At 42.2% G+C, this 17,121-nt stretch overlaps 1 protein-coding gene across 5 annotated transcripts in view; it reads right to left on the reverse strand.

Moving 5' to 3' along the window:
• LOC147708614 (protein phosphatase EYA4) overlaps window positions 1–17,121 on the reverse strand; it is a 626,113-nt gene that overhangs the window by 297,878 nt on the left and 311,114 nt on the right. The window contains exon 1 of one of the 5 annotated variants that reach the window (XM_086927289.1): window positions 9,709–10,394. The exons of the other annotated variants lie outside the window; for them this stretch is intronic. The gene's annotated coding sequence lies outside the window, so the exon portion shown is untranslated. Of the gene's footprint in view, window positions 1–9,708; window positions 10,395–17,121 lie in introns of those variants that run through there. 5 annotated transcript variants of the gene reach the window in all.

Raw genomic sequence — 17,121 nt, forward strand, 5'->3', positions numbered from 1 at the left:
TAAAGGGAACTACAACGTGTAGTATTCACATGTCATTCATACTGGTAGGCATTTTTAAAGAGTGCTTGGTCTGGAAAAGCACAAACTCAGGATTCAGAACATAACACAGTGTCTAGCACTGAGTTGTACATTAAAAATGTATTTCCACCCAAATCAATCTTTTTAGCAGCATCAGGATAATAAATGACTGGGAAAAAACATAAGTTACTAACTGGTACTATGCAGTTTGCAAGCAGCTCTTTGATGACAGTTTATAGGTCCCTCTGATAGATTACGATTGTCACTTATGAAGTGCACAGTAACAAAATAATCTTTGTGACAAAAGCAGTAACTACGGACCATTGCACATAAAATCTGCTTTTTAAAATGCATGTTACACGTTCTTTGCAGTAGACACATTAACCATCTGTGCTACATTAGTTAAGTCAAAGCTGCCACTGAACAAAACTCTCCTCTCTCTCCAGCAGGTACATTAATCACTGGCATTATCTTGACACTTTTAATGTTGCTCGAACTCTGCTAATTATACAAGAAACTTTGCTGTGCTTTTAAAACTGCTGCCTACGGACCCCCTGGGAATTTGTCAGGGACCCCTGGGGGTTCGCCGACCCCAGTTTGGGAAACACTGCTATAGTGTAAAACCTGAGGTCCTGTGCGTACTGAGACACCAGGACCAGCTAATATTCTGTGGTAGTATCACACTTCTCTCACCCAGGTTAATCTTCAAGATTGGGAGTGAGGAGGAGAAGGTGGGAGGGAGGATGACAGTGAGAGAGGAGGAAGTGACAGAAGTGATTGAAGAGAGGTAGGTAGTAAGACACGGTAGATAGTGAAAGAGAATTAAGCATGTGTGTGAATATGGACAGAAAAGTGTGAAAGAAATAAGAAGAGTGTGACTGAGATGGAAAATAACAGAGACAGAGTGTAAAACAGGACACGCCAGAGTGAAAGGTGTATGAACAATACCACTATAATAATATTAAGGCCAACTTTATGTTATATTAAGGGTATTTGTGAAGTGCACAGCTCACCCCGGAGTGTACCCTGGTGCTGAGAAAGTTGGGGTTATGTCGGCTGTGACTACGACTTGTCCAGGTGGAGAGCCATGTTTTTAGTTTCTTGTGGGGCTCAATTACTAAGGAGGTAGCTCAAATGTGTAGGGTTAGGTTATTCTAGGCTTTGTGCATGAGGTAAGGGAAAGCTGGTTCTTTGTATGTGGGGGTTCATAAGAACATAAACAATCAAATATGCATTAATTCATATGATTGAATAAAGAGAAAGGTATGAATGCATAGATTAAAGGGGCCCACTGAAATGTCATCGATTTCAGCAACCATGCTACTTGTGTTGTCAGTAATTTGAGGGTATCATGCCGTACTAAAAACCTTGGAATCGCATAGAAACAGTCTAAAATTGCTTTTCATTTGTGGTTAAGCACTATCGGTTCCATGGGCAATTCAATTGGCAATAGAATCTCTCCATGTTTTTATAAAAGTAAACCAATGCCCACTATAGATAGTATAAATGTGTTATGCTACCTCTGGACACAAAAGTGCCTACATGCGTTTGATACTTAACTTTTAGTCAAACAGTCTGGCCCATTAAAGTGCAGGCAGTGTTGCTTAAAAAAAGAGATGTCACACATCTAAACGCCTATTTCATAAATAAATAATGTTGCTAAAACATGTAATACTCAATACAATCCTGCAGTATAAAGTGCAAGTCCTCTCGCTTAACAGGGTCCAAATTAATTGCTAGTTAGGGGGTGAGAATAAACAGTTGAGCTTCAGTTTAAGTACCGGTGAAGGGGAACAAATGACTATTTACAAAACTCATGCTTATCATCAGACAGTGGTCAGCCAAGGGACTATCCGCCACATGCTTCAAGTGATTTTGGAGTCGCAAACGGTGCTAATCGCAAAATTCGGCCGTTTACGATTCCAAAATCACTTTTTGGGATGCATTAAACAATTGTGTAGAAATCGCAATTTTTTGCGATTTCTAAAAATGTGATTGCATTTAAGGAATTGCATTTTTGCGATTCCTTAAATGCAATGCATGAATGTTTAAAAAAATGCGAATTCTCAAATAGGGGGAGCTAATTAACACGAGGTTGAACCTCGTGTTAATTTGCGAAATCTTTCAAAAATGCTCAAAAATGCATTTTTGAAAGTGTCATGTTACACACACACATGTTCTTTGGACATGTGTGTGTGAAACTTGCACTTACAAAAACATTTCAAGGGTGCAGTGGGGGGGTCCTTTGGACCCTCCTCAGCACCCTTGAAATGCATTAACAAATTGCGATTCGCAAAATGAAAATCGCAAAATGTTAATGCCTTCCCATTGATTCCTATGGGCCTTTTGGCCCATAGGAATCAATGGGAAGGTTTTCCTTAATTGCGATTCGCAAAATGTGAATAGCAATTAAGGAAAATTAAGAAATCGCAAAAATATTTGCTAATTATTAATGCATTGCCGTTTGCGATTTCTAAATTGCGATTCCTTAATTTTCGCAATTTAGGAATCACAAACGGGTGCAATGATGCATGTGGCCGTTAGTCTTGTTATCCTGGTTTTGCCTAAAGCTTGTATAACTAGGTAAAAGACAATAATAAAATTGAAGGTGCTGCAAAATCAAAAAAGAAGCGAGGCTTTGGATGAACAACTAAATAATGACTTTCAAAAGTTAAGTGCTATGAAGTTGTTAGTCTGTACAAGCAGTCAGCGTATCGGAATACAAATTGAAGGGTGCCTGAGACAGGATTGTGGGTGTCTACATATTAGTCCTCCAGCCGGGTGAACCTTTTTGCTGCGCTTGTGAAGAACTTAGCACACCGAATGTTAAGCACTGTGTTATAGAGGTACAGGGACGCGATGATGGTCTGTCGACAGGTGCGAACACTGAGTTGTTCCAATCTCCTCGTAGGTTAGCCCTACGTTCTTTGAGCAGTGCTGGGCAGAGGCATACCACGTGTTCGAGTGATTCTTTGCTGGTTCCACAACCCCTGCAAGTTGTGTTGTCACTTAGGCAACACTAACTGGCAAGATGGTAAAGGAAGGGCCAACTTTCCCAACCTGAGGGACATTAATCTTTTTTCCAAAAGACTAAATATGCGCAGGACATGTAAGATGCCATGATTCCTTGTTTAAACCCAGCTATGATTGACCAGGGATGTTGGCGTTTTGCCAGTTGTGCTCTGTCCGAATGAAATGACCGATTGTATGCTCCTCTTAATGTATACTTTGAAGACTTGCTGTGATGGGTTGGTGTCCCAAAATTCTTTTGCTTCTAAAAGCTGCAAGGAGTCTTCTAGATGTTGGCAATGTTTTTGCCCTAGTTGACTGCCACAGCATTGCCTCCAGGCTGCTTCCTCTGGACTGTGGCGGATGTGTGCAAGCAGGATTCTGGCTGAGCAGAAGTGTCTGGTGAGTGTGTTGCATGTGGGTTAGTGAATGAGGAGATAGTGGAGGTCTTTGTGCAGATTGATGTGAACACGCGGGAAAGACAGCGCTACGAGGCCTCCGGGTTGTTTGCGCTCTATAAAACCCGATTAATAATAATTAATAATAATAATAAAGACTAAGAGTCTGATTTAGATCATGGATGATGGGTCACTCCGTCACAATTATGATGGATATCCTGTCTGCCGAAACAAAAATAATAGGATAAAATGGGATTTTTAAATCAGCCAACATGATATCTGTCACCGATGTGACAGAGTAACCTGTTCATAAGATCTAAATCAGGCCCTAAGTGTGAGCCGGTCGTGGGGCTTCTAGTAGTTAGCAGTTAGACAGCGATTTCGACAGAATGCCTTGCCGTAGTCCAGATTGCTGATGATGAGGGCCTGGGAGACCATCCTGCATGTGCTGACCAGGAGTCATTTAAAGATTACATTGAGCATTTTGAGGGTGTGAAAGTAGGAGGGGGTGACTACGCTGAATAGAGCAAACTTTACAGCATATTTCTTACATTCCTTTTGCTCCCTTCATAAGAAGTCTGACTTCCACTGTGTCACTAGGCAGTGCTGTTTGTGGATGGTGCCAATACCAATCTCCAAAGAAACATTTTGGTCTCCAGCATACATTTATTTTAGCCAATTAGGCACTGAGTCGGAGTAAAGGTGTTGCACATGTGACAGATTCACTTGGCAGCTATGTTTTAGAATTGCGGAGTTCTAGTCAATTTTTTAATTGTGTTTCACATGGAACATCAAACGTAAACCCTTCACATACTGAAGGAATTTGGCGTATTATATATTCACTTTCCTGACATCGTTGAAGCATACAAACCACAAAATGAGTGGATGGAGGAGTAAAGCATAAAGCTTGTGAGGGCAGATCAGCTTCAAGGGTGAAATAGGAGGGATTTCTTGCAAGAGCCTATGTTAGTGCATGTGCGCTAATCGTTAATGTATGGCTTGGTGGCACCACAAACAAAGGGAAGAACTTTAATCATGGTGCCCTCAAATTGTGGTCCCCTCAGTGGACAAAAGCTCTGCGTACTTACCTATACTGTTAGCTGTACCCTCCCTTTTCTTATGATAGAGCACCAAGCATCTGTTCAGGTGAAAGAACATGAGTTTGGCACTGACTGAGGGTGCAGGTGGTGTGCACTGGCTGGAACTACAGGAGCCCTTTGAGAGCAGTGCAGCAGGGTTATGGGCAGGCACACAAGTTCCCACATGCATGAGTCAATTCACATGTCTCCTGCTGGCTATCTCAGTCTGATCCTGCAGAGGTTCTTAAGGTGTTGATGCTCACCTTAACAGGGATGAATGTAATTTTTGCATGAATTCGGCTCTTTCACCAATATGGCTGCCAGCACTACTTCCCATTATGAATTTCTGATGCACCTCGCACCCATTTAAATCTGTGCATCTTTGTCTAACCTTCTTTCTACTGGAGAGAAAGAAGCAGTGACTGAGCACAATTTTGGCTTAGGTGTAGGTGTGTATTTTAATGAATAAATTTAGAGCTCACAAATTGGGAACTGGCTGTATAGTTGTAATATTCAAAACAACCTCATTGCTCTCACATCAGTGTTTAGCCATTGTAAAGAAGTATTGCAGGGCCAAAAACTGAAAACATATTCCTCGACCATTTAAACACTACCTTATATGGCAGAAAATACCACATTAAAAAAGATACTCATCACCCCCACGGTCTCTGCCCCACACTGATGGGTACAAAAGAGATTATTAAGAAGTTAAATTCTTTGAGTAAATAACTCAAGTATTACATGTTTTGTTGCTTTTAGTGCACAAAAAGCAGTGGTGTTAAACCCACAATTTTTTAAGGAACCGTGAAATATGAAAATGTTTTCATGATTACGAGTGAAATACAGATTTTGTCACCACTGTGCTAAGGTTTTACATTTTCGAAGCTACTAGGATTATGCAGCTTGGAGGCCTAAGGTTATCAAAAAATGCTAATTATGGGGCACTTTGTCTGGGGGTATTATTTTCATCTGTTTGAGTTGGGAACAACAATTTTGGTGACAGCTGCATATTTTTGAAATTATGAGGCAAATTCTGTAAATCCATAACTATGCAGTAAACTCTTCAGCCACAGAATCACATAAATTCACTGAGCTCACCATTGCCTATTGTTTGATCAAGAAATAAATTGGGGCAAGTAAACAAAGCCTCTACATTTTAATGATAGTCAATGCATATTGTTAGCTGCACACTTTGACTAAAACAGCTTGTAATATAAAAAATATATAATGAGTACCTTGGCATTGCCATCTCAGACTTCTGGTGACATTTACAAACTACAAGGCCAAAGATATTGCCAGAACCCTTCAATGGTAGTACTGGAGCAGATTACATATGCATGCTCTGTGCGCACTTAACTTTAAACCATGCTGAATATGCAAATAGATAAACCTAAATCTTAAACAAGAGACACCTCATTTAGGTGCTACCCATGTATAAAACATAAAATACCAAAATAATTTGCATTTGGTCCACTCACTAGACAGCATGAGGAATGCAGCCTGATGGCTATGTTAAAACATCAACAGAACATGAGTCTTCATAAAGAGTGGTAAAACTGAATCTTTGAAGTTTTTGTTTAAATTCTAGTCATCAACAAAGAAAGCAACTGTGGTCTAGTGGCTAATCTGTTGATCTGAGGACCTTATTCGAATCCAGCCTGGCATTGACTGAAAATTGTGTAGTTCTGGAAAATCACTTAATCAAAATGTGCATAAAATGTAAATGTGTGAGATACAAGTGTACGTGTTTGTGTAACAAAAAGATATAAGCCACCACTTGATGAATACAATCTTGCATCATTTTCCATCACCTCCCATACAGGCACATCTCTGTTGCCCCATGGGTTAGGTCAGTGCTACAGAAATATTAACATGTGCATGCTTTCACATTGTGAACATGTAGCCCGCTTACTATTCTCAAAGGATGCCCCTTTCTTTTGAGCTGTTGGTGAGCTCACCTCATTTTATGACAGCTAGAAAGTAGCTCCCACAACTTTCTTTATCCTGGTTTATTCTTCACACTTCAAGTCTACCTCTCAATGTCTGTGCGGCACTTTATTAGGCACATTCGGAGATTACCAGACATCTTCTTGTTCCCTGGAAGCATTAAGCAGTTCATGCTAGTTTTAATCAGGAAAATCAGTTTTCTAGTAAGACTTCAGTGCTTTCATGTCTGACATGCACAGTACACACTTGGTGCCTACCATCTAGTAGACATCCGATGCTCGCAGGTCTGGTGGACAATCTCTGGGCTCCAGCAGTGCAAGGTGTCACAGGGGAATGCATGTGCTACTGCGGAAAAGAACAGGCATGTACATATGGCTTTTCCATGTGTAAGCACATTAAACCCAAATCTATTGGCCTATGTGTATTCTAATGCTGGCTCTGTTCCCAGTGTGCAAAATGGTAGCCCCACCAACACTGTTTATTTCTACCTCCCCCACCCCAACTTCCTAAGTTCGGGTCTATTTGCACCCCTGACATAGAGCCAGATAGGGACCTGTTTCACTGTCCATTCTGAAATACTACCAGGGATGAGACAGAGAGAGACCCGTCCCAATTAAAGCCCCGGTGGACAAGGAAAAATAGTGAAAAGCTTAGGGCATTGGTGAAGTGCTTGGAGGAGGTAAATTTCCTGTGTGCAGAAACCATAAAGAAAACATCGTTGGTAAAGGGAATAGTTGGAACGGTGACGCAGTACAGAGTGGAAAAACATGGAGTGCTGAGGCTGGCAGGGAGTGGGCAGGTGGGAGTTGATGGTAAAGAAAGGGAAATTGAGGTGAGGGAATATTGATGAAGAATGTGTGTTCAGAATGGAGAAGAGCGTGCCAAGAAAGCGCAATGCAAGCAGAGAGACTAACTGAAAGCTTCTAAAAGTGAGGCAGTACTGAGTTGAAATGGACTAATGCTAAAGCAAAAGATTGATGCTGGGGTGTAAGGTAAGAACCCAAAAATTGCATAAAATATCCCGCTGGAAAAGAACAGATATGAACACAACGATGTTGGCTCATTCTAAACTAAACTGTCTAGAACACTTCACCTGCCTACGGGAAGAGTGTGCACTCTACTAAAATACAGCCAGAAAAACGCAACATTAAAATTAATACTTATATGAAAATCATTATTGAAGCTAGTCAATTTTATGTTCCCAGATGTCATTTTACTCGGGTCTGTTTCTGCCTATTTACTTTTGGTGCATTGTTCAGACACAATGTGAATTGGAGACTGCCGAGAATCTTCCTGCCGCTTCATGCCGCATTAGCAGCAATTAATATTTGTGATGGATTTGAGCTGAAAGTGCGAGCTCGGAGGAAAATCACAAGAACAGAGGTTTGCATTCAAATGCATACCAGACATAACCTACATCTATGAAGAGTAAACAAAAACGAATGCAAAATGACAACGATAATAACGGACGTACAATGTGAAAAAAATAGAATAAAAAAACACAATACAAAACAGTATTTGGTGATAAGAGAAAGATTAGGCTGACAGAACACAGGTGGCTCGTGACAAACAAAAAACGTTCAGGACTGCCAGACAAAATAAGACCAATGTATGGCAGCACTGTAAACATGCTTGAGGGAGAGAGTCCGAGACATGGTGATCACCGGCCTAGCATCTGCAGAGACAGGCTTCATACAGCACAAGCGTGACACGCACACAGGCGCTGCGTCAGGCGTTGCGTCAAGCGTCCGTGTCCCTCTGACGTCCGCGCTTCCTGCACCAACGCCGTCACTGGTCTGACGTGTGAGGCGTAACGCCGCTCTCTGCACGTTTTATAGATAACAATATAAAAACATCTTCCGGCGGGCACGCCAAGACCGCTCTGCGCAGTAACCTACTAATGCCGGTGGGAACGAATAACCAAAGAGTCGCCGGCGTCTTACACATCATTCATCTGAAGTGCGCCTCGGAGAACAGTTGGCAGCCCGAGAAAAGACGCGTGTAACCGGACACTGGGGCTCGCGGGTCACCAGACCATAGGAACTAAATTAAAGAAGGCCTGACAGCAGCAGCGTATGCTCCCACCCTTCACAGGCCCCCTCCACCCCCACGAAATATACACGCCGGCCCCTCTCACAAGGAAATTTAGTTTCGCAGGTGAGCAGATCCACGACCTGCGATAAGAACTAGCAGGAGGAGGAAGTATATTTGTGGGAACAAAATCACCCAAACAATAGACGTTTTTCAAACTCGATGGGTGACACCAGTGCACCTGTAACACAAGCAGATTCGCTTCTACGTGAGAAACATCAAACAGGAAACAAAAAAAGCATTTTGTACTATATAAAATGTTCAGTGAATTAAAGACCAGGTGTTGTATTAAATATTTTCAATAAACATCCTCAAATTAATTCTGTAGCGCTGTAACAAAAAGATAAATATCAGATATAGTTAAAAACGAATAAACACTTGCAATAAATGCACGCACGAGTTTCCATGTGTAGTCCGAGCTGCGAAATTAAACGCCTCGAAGTGCACTGCTCACGTTTTCTAGGCCAAATAAGGAATCTGAGGCACAAAGTGTTCCACTTATTTGTACAAGATCAAACAGTTTGATAAAAAGGAGAAGTCAGGATTCAATGCCACTGGTTTCGAAATCTGTAATCATTTTTTGTGAACACCTGGCAAAACCTCTCAGTATATATACATATTTTAAAGTTCTTCGGAGGACTAAGAACAAATACGTCCAGCAAAATACTTTATGATAGGTGATTATTGCAAACTATATTCGTGTACTAAAATTGATCGCCTCGCCATAACAGTATGATCATTATTTACAGTAAAAACAGGTTCATAACCTGCTTAAAGATTTCAGCACAATTTGCTAAACGTGATATTAGAATACAGTGTACAATGATAATATCACATTTCGTCACAAGCTTTTAAAGCTATTATATTTCAAACAAGCGTTCATAGTAAGTAACTTAAAGGTAATTTATGACGAGTAAAACTTAGAAATGCTCATTTTAATAACGTGCTACATGTTGGACATTTGAAATAAACATGCAATATCCTAGTACAAATGTTAAACAAAAAAAAATAGTAGAAACGTCTTCCTACTATAACATAAAACCGAGATGACGGACTTTTTGCAGGCTGGTACAGGGCACGCTGAGTTGTATACACATATTTCGTAGTCTCATCTTGAACCAGCATCCATCCATCATCAGTCTTAGTGACGCTATTAGAGCTCTCACCTTGTTTGTTGTTATAAACTGGAGTCCCCAGCGCTGGCGTCTGAGATGAGCAAAGTGGAAGAAAAAATAATAATAAGGAGTATCCCGCGGCACGAGCCAAATCCCACTGCGTGTTCCGAGGTGTACCAGATGCAGCTCATGCGCGGGGGGTGTGCACTGCCCGCCTTGCGGCCGCCTCGCCTTGATCGGCGGCGCGCAGTCGCCCGGGCCGAGCGCACTTATTTAGGTAAACTAAAAAAAAAAAAAAGAGAGAGAAGCCCGGGACTTCTGTTTATAGTTCGGTGGCTTGCACTTAGAGGTCACCGCCATCGGCAGCTCGCGTCTTCCAGTGGGGCTCGAGTGCGCGGCGCTTATCCCAGAGCTCTTTTAATGAACCCACCTTCCGAGGTGCCTGCTTGCCTGCTGTCACCGTGACGCATCTGGCGCTCATTGTGCTAAGTTCCTGCGGCCGCTGCGGGTTTCTGCAGGAAGCCAAATGACTGACAGGCTGTGCCACATCATAAGTCCAGTGTGTTATAAGGCGGAGAAAATCAGAGCTTTGCTACCAGCAATGTCTGTGTGTTACAGTCTCAAACAGGCAGCCTGGGAGCATAGAGACTGTCTCGATTTCTCAGATGTAAAGAAGCCGGGCTGTCAACGGATAACTCCTGCCAGCAGCGACCGACGTCACACCGGCTCGCTGTATCAAAGCAATAATGCCATCGTAACTGTCTGAAGGTCTCGCTGCAGCCACGAATCTTAAATAAGCCGTTTCAATAATAGGGCAGACTCGCAATACATGTAATATAATGTCTTCGCAAGCCATCGGAAACCTCTATACTTTCCTCAAACCCGCCCCCAAGCAAAAAAAAAAAACATCAACAAAACTTGATGCCACCGGGCGACATCCACATCAGCATACGTGATTTCTGTTTATCAATTAGTCACATATCCTTGCTCTTTTGCAAATATCAGCGCAGATGAAGATTTCAAATGCACTGACCTCGAGAGGGCGCTCACGCCCCACGCAAGCAGCCCGCTCGCCTCCCAGAAATAGTTCCTGAGTGAAAGTTACACCTGCAGCACATTTGCGGCACCGGTTTTTGTCACCACCACAGAGTTTTCAATGACAGATAGCAGCTTGGCTCTGTTAGAGCCAATAAAACTTGATTGATGATCTGGGCTCGAAAGCTATGTCAGTTCAGATTAGGAGATTGGTGCCATCTTTTGACAGCTTCGGCGCTTTATTAATAGAAAGGAGTTCCAAGACTGCATTAATAAATATTTGGATGCAGCCATCTTATTGGGCTGCACATGTTTTAATGAGCTCCACATACTTTGAGAACAGTTTCCAGATTTAGAATACATACAGCGTAAAAGGCTAGTCAAACAGTCGCCATTCCAAATATTAAGCATATATACACCCTGAGAATATTTTATTATGAAAACTTATAGCAACAGTTTACAATTAGTGCAACTTCAGCATACGGTCACCAGACTGTCAGACTTAACCCGACCCCAGTGTGTATATAATATAGGCAGGGATACTGTTTGCAAAATGGATTTAAATAGCGTCGCGAAACGAATTACTCCTGGTTGGAAGTCGGCGCTATAAGCACTTAAATGTGCGAATAATTTAATTGGCAATTTAGTTCAATTCAAACAAAGGACCACTATATGTAAAATGCTGAATATTGAATTTGGTGGGGTATAACCTCTCTCCTCAAATAGCCGCCGCACACGTAAGGTGTGCTTACTGATCATCGTTTTTATTCTCTGAATTCTCAATGTTAGCGCCTTCGAAGACCAGCTGGCGGTAGGTTATAAACGCTGCAAATGCATGAAGAACCTTAAACCTTTTCTATTTTGCTGATGGGGCAAATGCGTGGTTCTGACGAAGAATCCGCATGGTAAACATCGACAAAGGCACAATGGGTGATGGACTCCTTAAGTGCATAACACGCTGAAGGTGGAAGAATAATAATGAGGGCATTTAAAATAAAAAGGAGCTTTCAACAAATCGGCATACGTGGTTTTTAATACATTGTAAAAAAAAAAAAAAGTCAAAAGTCAAAAAAATGAGTTGGTGATAATTTTAAAGATAGAGGATTATGCAGACAGTATCTGCGCAGTTTCGTAGACGGTCCTTAGACATGAACGCAGTGTACTCTAGGCACTACATGAGATTTACCGAGTCACACAGCAATAATCCGGGGCTCTTCGGCATCTGAGGTGATCGGAATAACCCTGGATGTGGCCCGAGTCCCTGATATTTTTCTCTCAGCAAGTGTGAGGCAGAGCTTAATTTCAAAGAAAAAGTCACATCTACTGATGATAGAAAGCTGCTTTGTGAATCAGACCACTGCGGTCTGATGGAGGCAGGTAGTGGAGGGAGATAGTGTGTGGATTCAATGGGCAGGTCTGCCTGGCAGTAAGTAGGCCTTGTAAAACATGTGAAGGATATTCTCTTGCTCACACAGCCAGTCATGGCCTTTGCTATTGTGCGGCAATGGAGGGTGAAATTATGCGACAGCGTCGTCTAAACTATGCTCAAAGAAACAACAAATTAAGTGGTACACACACGCACCACGTTCATTTTACAGCATTATATCGCTATTTTACGTTGCAACACATATTAACAGTACTTAATTAAAAAAAAAGAATAAAGGGCCACTGACAAAGTTTTGCTCAATTCCGCGCGACTGGTGCTACTGAATTTCGATTTAATACCAACGCCGAGTAGTATCGATTCCATCTCGTGCCGCATTCATCTACCACAAGACACCCCCTGCCCCAGGGCTTTGTGTGGGCCGGGTCCTGCCAAGGCTCAGCACCAGCAGTTCTAAAAAGCAAGTGCTGAAACCGGTCCCCATCGTGCTCTCCATTTTTGCCCTCACCCTCGTTGAAACAAAAATCATAGCTCTGCAGCAGTACCGCCCTTCACTGCCTTTGATGTAACTGCAAAGAGACTGGTTATAGTTCTTTCAGTCTCATAATTTTAGAAGGGAAGCATTTTCAATATTATATACCACGAAACCTTAGTTGTTGCTATTTTAATCTTAGGGGACTAATACCCATTGACAAAGACAATCGTTCTGGCTTGTTGTAGGTGTAATGTTACTTGTTATATATCTGGATGCAATGACAGAAGCAGCAAAATACAGTCGGGCGGCACTCTGCACTAAGCACAGGTTTTTAACTTCAGTGTGTTTAAGTCATGACCTTAATTACATCAGCCACGACCCTTTAAGCGACCCCCCAGTGTTTCCATCCCACTTAAAGTCCTGGCCTGCCTCTTTATCTCACTCTTGCAGGTTCTTTTTCATCCCGCTCTCACTTTTTTCTGACATTTCTCTTCATCATGCTTTCTCGTGAGTGGTTTTCTTCTAGGTCAAAGTCTGATGAGGAAAAGTAAGTGGTGGTACTCAGAAATGAGTTCTGGTGGGCCCCACCTGCAACCATGGGCTCATATACCTGCCAATTCACACAATGCCACCCCGTGTGACACACAATATGGCCTACCATCACACGGGCTCCATGTGAGGAGCCGATATCACACAGCACAGCAGAAGGGAAAACGAGCTGAAAACCAATGTAAACAGTGGTTTTCCAGCTCGTTTTACAAGGTTTTGAACTGCGGATGTCCATTAAGGAGCATGAAAGCACCCCAGGGCATCGGCACCAGCCTCAGCAAGGTTTTTGTTTTTTTTAAGGAAGAGGGGGGCTTAGGGGTAAGAATGGGTTAAAAAAAAAAGACTTGCAGCTACTTCCCCACACGAGGCCACACCCTATTCAAGATCCCGCCCCTTCCTCACACTGTGAGATTGTTCTTCAAGTTGGCAGGTATGGGCTCAAATCAAGCCCGCCTATTATTACTGCTTTGGCAAAAATGTCACCTCATTAGTAATTGTTTCACAACCATACAACAATCAGAAGCTCAAAGGTGACCAAGTAACCTTTCCAAAAGGTCTGCCTCTGCATGTTTGAAACAGGTGTCCCCCTTTTTATTTTAGTAACTTGATTTTTTTCAGGTACATTTGTTTTGCTATTGAAATCTGCAAACTATGCTTCTGATGATGGATTATGTGGCAAGCGCAAAAAATCCACAATCATGCAGAACATTCTGCAATTTCTGAATAACAGAACTCTACCAAACCTGTTCATGGTAAACCAATGTGGGTTAGATGTAATTTTGGGGAATCATGGCTAAAAGTGTCATTCTGCACTGTGCAGGAGAAGTATCTTTTTGACACCCTGGAGATGTCTTAACGACTGCTGCGGCAGCCTAGAGTAAATACCAATGCAAGAGACTATCCAAGAAAGGCCTTAAGCCGTGGCAGTATCCACTTGATGGGACAAAGGAAGGTGTGGCAGAATGCGTTGCATCAGATTCCATTGGTAAAAACAGCTGCTTGCGACAGCTCTGATCTGACTTTAAGTCTAACACTGGAATCCATCAGGCTGTTGTGGTTCTTGTTCACAGTCACCAATACTGTCTCGGGGCAGACCCAAAGGACGCAGTGTTATCCAAGTACCCCAAAGAGAAGGGTTCTTACAAATTGTAGACATGCTGAGGTTATGTTTAGGACTAATGGTTAATATGAAACAGGAAACCACAAATAGCAGAGGCTCTTCAAACTTTTTTTTCTGTGTTGTGCCCCTTAGGCACCTGTAGTTGGAACCTTGTTGTTCACATGGTTCCAGGCTTTGTCTTAGAACTTGGTGTTTTGGCAGTTGGTCTTCTGTCACTGCTCCCTGTCTCTGTACTTCCTCTAAGCTAAATAAACGCCTCTACAACTATACTACTAGTCTACCCTGACTTCATTACTACAAAAATATTGGCGACGATGCTGCTTGGAGGAAGGTAAAGAACCCTGTCTTACCTCGCACACCTTCGTTTACCAACAAGTGAATCTTGGACGTCGGAGGAATGGAAAAAGCATCCGCTCTACGCTGAAAACGAGATAAGTGATTTCAATACTTTTAAAGATATCAGCGTACATTTTAAGGAAGAAGGAGAGCTTTAACAAGTTTTTTTAAGCGAGCGCTCGTGAAAGCGCTCGTGACGCCGGTTTCCAGTCACCAACAGCGCGCGCAGAGCTGCTCGCGTTTCCTGAGAAGGGCGCGCCAACGTTTCCATGACAACGAGGCTTCGCGTCTCTACCTGCGCCTTCCTGACAACGTGCTTGCGTTTCCTGTGAAGGGCGCACCAATGTTTCCTTGACAACGAGGCTTCGCGTCTTTGCTCGTGCTTTCCCTGACAACAAACCATCAAAGCTGACTAAGAGTGCGATTAACTACACATTCGCGAAGCAGTTTTGTTTAAGCATAAAGCGGATGCGCTGAACGCGCTGAACAGTATAACCAGCCTTGTTTACAGATAAGGCAAATGCGCTGAATGCACTGAACAGCATTTTCTTAAGTAATTAACTACACATACTGAGTCCAATTCAGTTTAAGCAATTTTACTAATTCTTTATTCCTGAATGATATATGGACAATTTTATTTACAGCGACAGGGTACATTAATTAGATAAAAACAAAAGGAATAAACAAACTAATAAGTACTTTAGTGGAATTCTAAAGAGATTTCACAGTTCAAACAGAAATGCAATCTGTGTCTCCTCCACCACCATTTCTGGAGACACCGGGAAATCCACCTATTAGTTGGAAAAAATGGTTTGATGCCTTCGAGACCTATTTGGGTGCGATAGGCGCGTCAAGATATCGCGCAGAAAGGAAAAAGTGTCTTTTGCTACATTCTTTGGGTTTTGAGGGGAGAAAAAATCTACAAACATTTGCCCCCTTTGATTAGAAATAACGCAGAGGAGGATATAGATGAATATACCGAGACAAGGATGAAACTTGAACTGAGATTTGATGTTAAACCCAGCCTAGTAGTGATTAGACACAAATTCTTCAAAAGAGACCAGCTACATGGAGAGGATGTAGAGACTTATATCTCTAGTTTAAGACTACTGAGCACAGAATGCGAGTTTGAAGGTTTCAGAGAACAACTGATTAGAGATCAATATGTTTGCAAATGTGCAGACAAGTCAATTCAACAGAAACTACTAACGTTGGGCAATCCAACTCTTGAAGAAACTATCCGTGTGGCCAAGAGTATAGAATTGTCAAAAAAAGAAATGAAGGAACTTGAGAAGAAGACTGAAGAGACTGTTTCTATAGTTAGAACTAAGGAGAACAAAGACAACAAAATGGCTGTTGGTCAGCAGCGTTTTGAAAGGAGTAACTTCACCAGTTCCCAACGTTTTGAAAAAAATGCTTTCTCTAGAAATGACATTTGCTATAGGTGTGGCAATCCCTCGCATAACAAGAACAACAAATTTTGTCCTGCAAGAAACTCTACTTGTCGTATTTGTGGAAAGTTTGGACATTTTGCAAAAATCTGTCAAGTTTCCAAACAAGGGAGTTCGACTTTTAGTAATAAGTATCAAGGACAGAACAATGTTAATGTGGTTGGGGATGTCACAGAATTTTATGGTGGGACTGGGAGGGATCCTGATTCCATCAACTCCATTCAAGACGACCTTAGGGATATGGTTGTGGTGGTACGAGATGATGTTGATCTCATCGACTGTGTTCAAGAAAACTCTAGGGATATGGTCATAGTAGTTCGGGATGATGGTGTCATCATTGGGAATCCCTCGGAGTGTGTTGACCCTTATGAGGATTTTAGGGTTGGTGATAAGATTATTTCTCTATTAGTGGATTCAGGCGCAAAAGTTACGATGATCACTCAGGAATTGTTTAATGAAACTTGGCCTGAAAGGGAACTATTGCCTCCAGATAGAGCCCCTGTTTCCTATGAAGGACACAGAATATCCCTTCATGGTTTTTTTGAAGATATTATTCAATTCAGGGGTAGGAGAATTTTTGGGAAAGTTTATGTCTCCATTAAAGGCTTGAACATCTTGGGGTGGTTTCACCAAGGGTTATTTAAGATGATCCTAAGACCGGGCACTAAAGAACAGATCAGTATCGATGAATCATATGACTATTTAGAAAATCTTGCAGTGGTGGATTCTAATGAATACGTTGGGAAATTAATTCTAGAGGTTCCTGCTGTTTTCGGGAACAGTCTTGGCATGATTAAGGGTTTCAACCACGAGATAAGAGTCAAGGATGGGGCTGTTCCAGTTAAGCACAAGGTCAGGAGTGTTCCTTTCAGTGTGAGAGATGCTCTTGAGAAGGAGTTAAATGACTTATGCAAGAGAGGGGTTATAGAGCCCATAGAGTTGTCTTTGTGGTTGTCTCCTCTAGTGGTCGCCAGGAAGAGGAATGGCGATTTGCGCGTCTGTGTGGACTTGTGCAGTGTCAACAAGAACATTTTGATTGATTCACACCCCTTGCCAAAGATCACAGACTTGTTGTCTCTTACCAGGGGTGCACGGTGGTTCACCAAGCTGGATC

This window comes from Lissotriton vulgaris, chromosome 6 (genome assembly GCF_964263255.1).
Source record: "Lissotriton vulgaris chromosome 6, aLisVul1.2, whole genome shotgun sequence".
NCBI lineage: Eukaryota > Metazoa > Chordata > Amphibia > Caudata > Salamandridae > Lissotriton > Lissotriton vulgaris.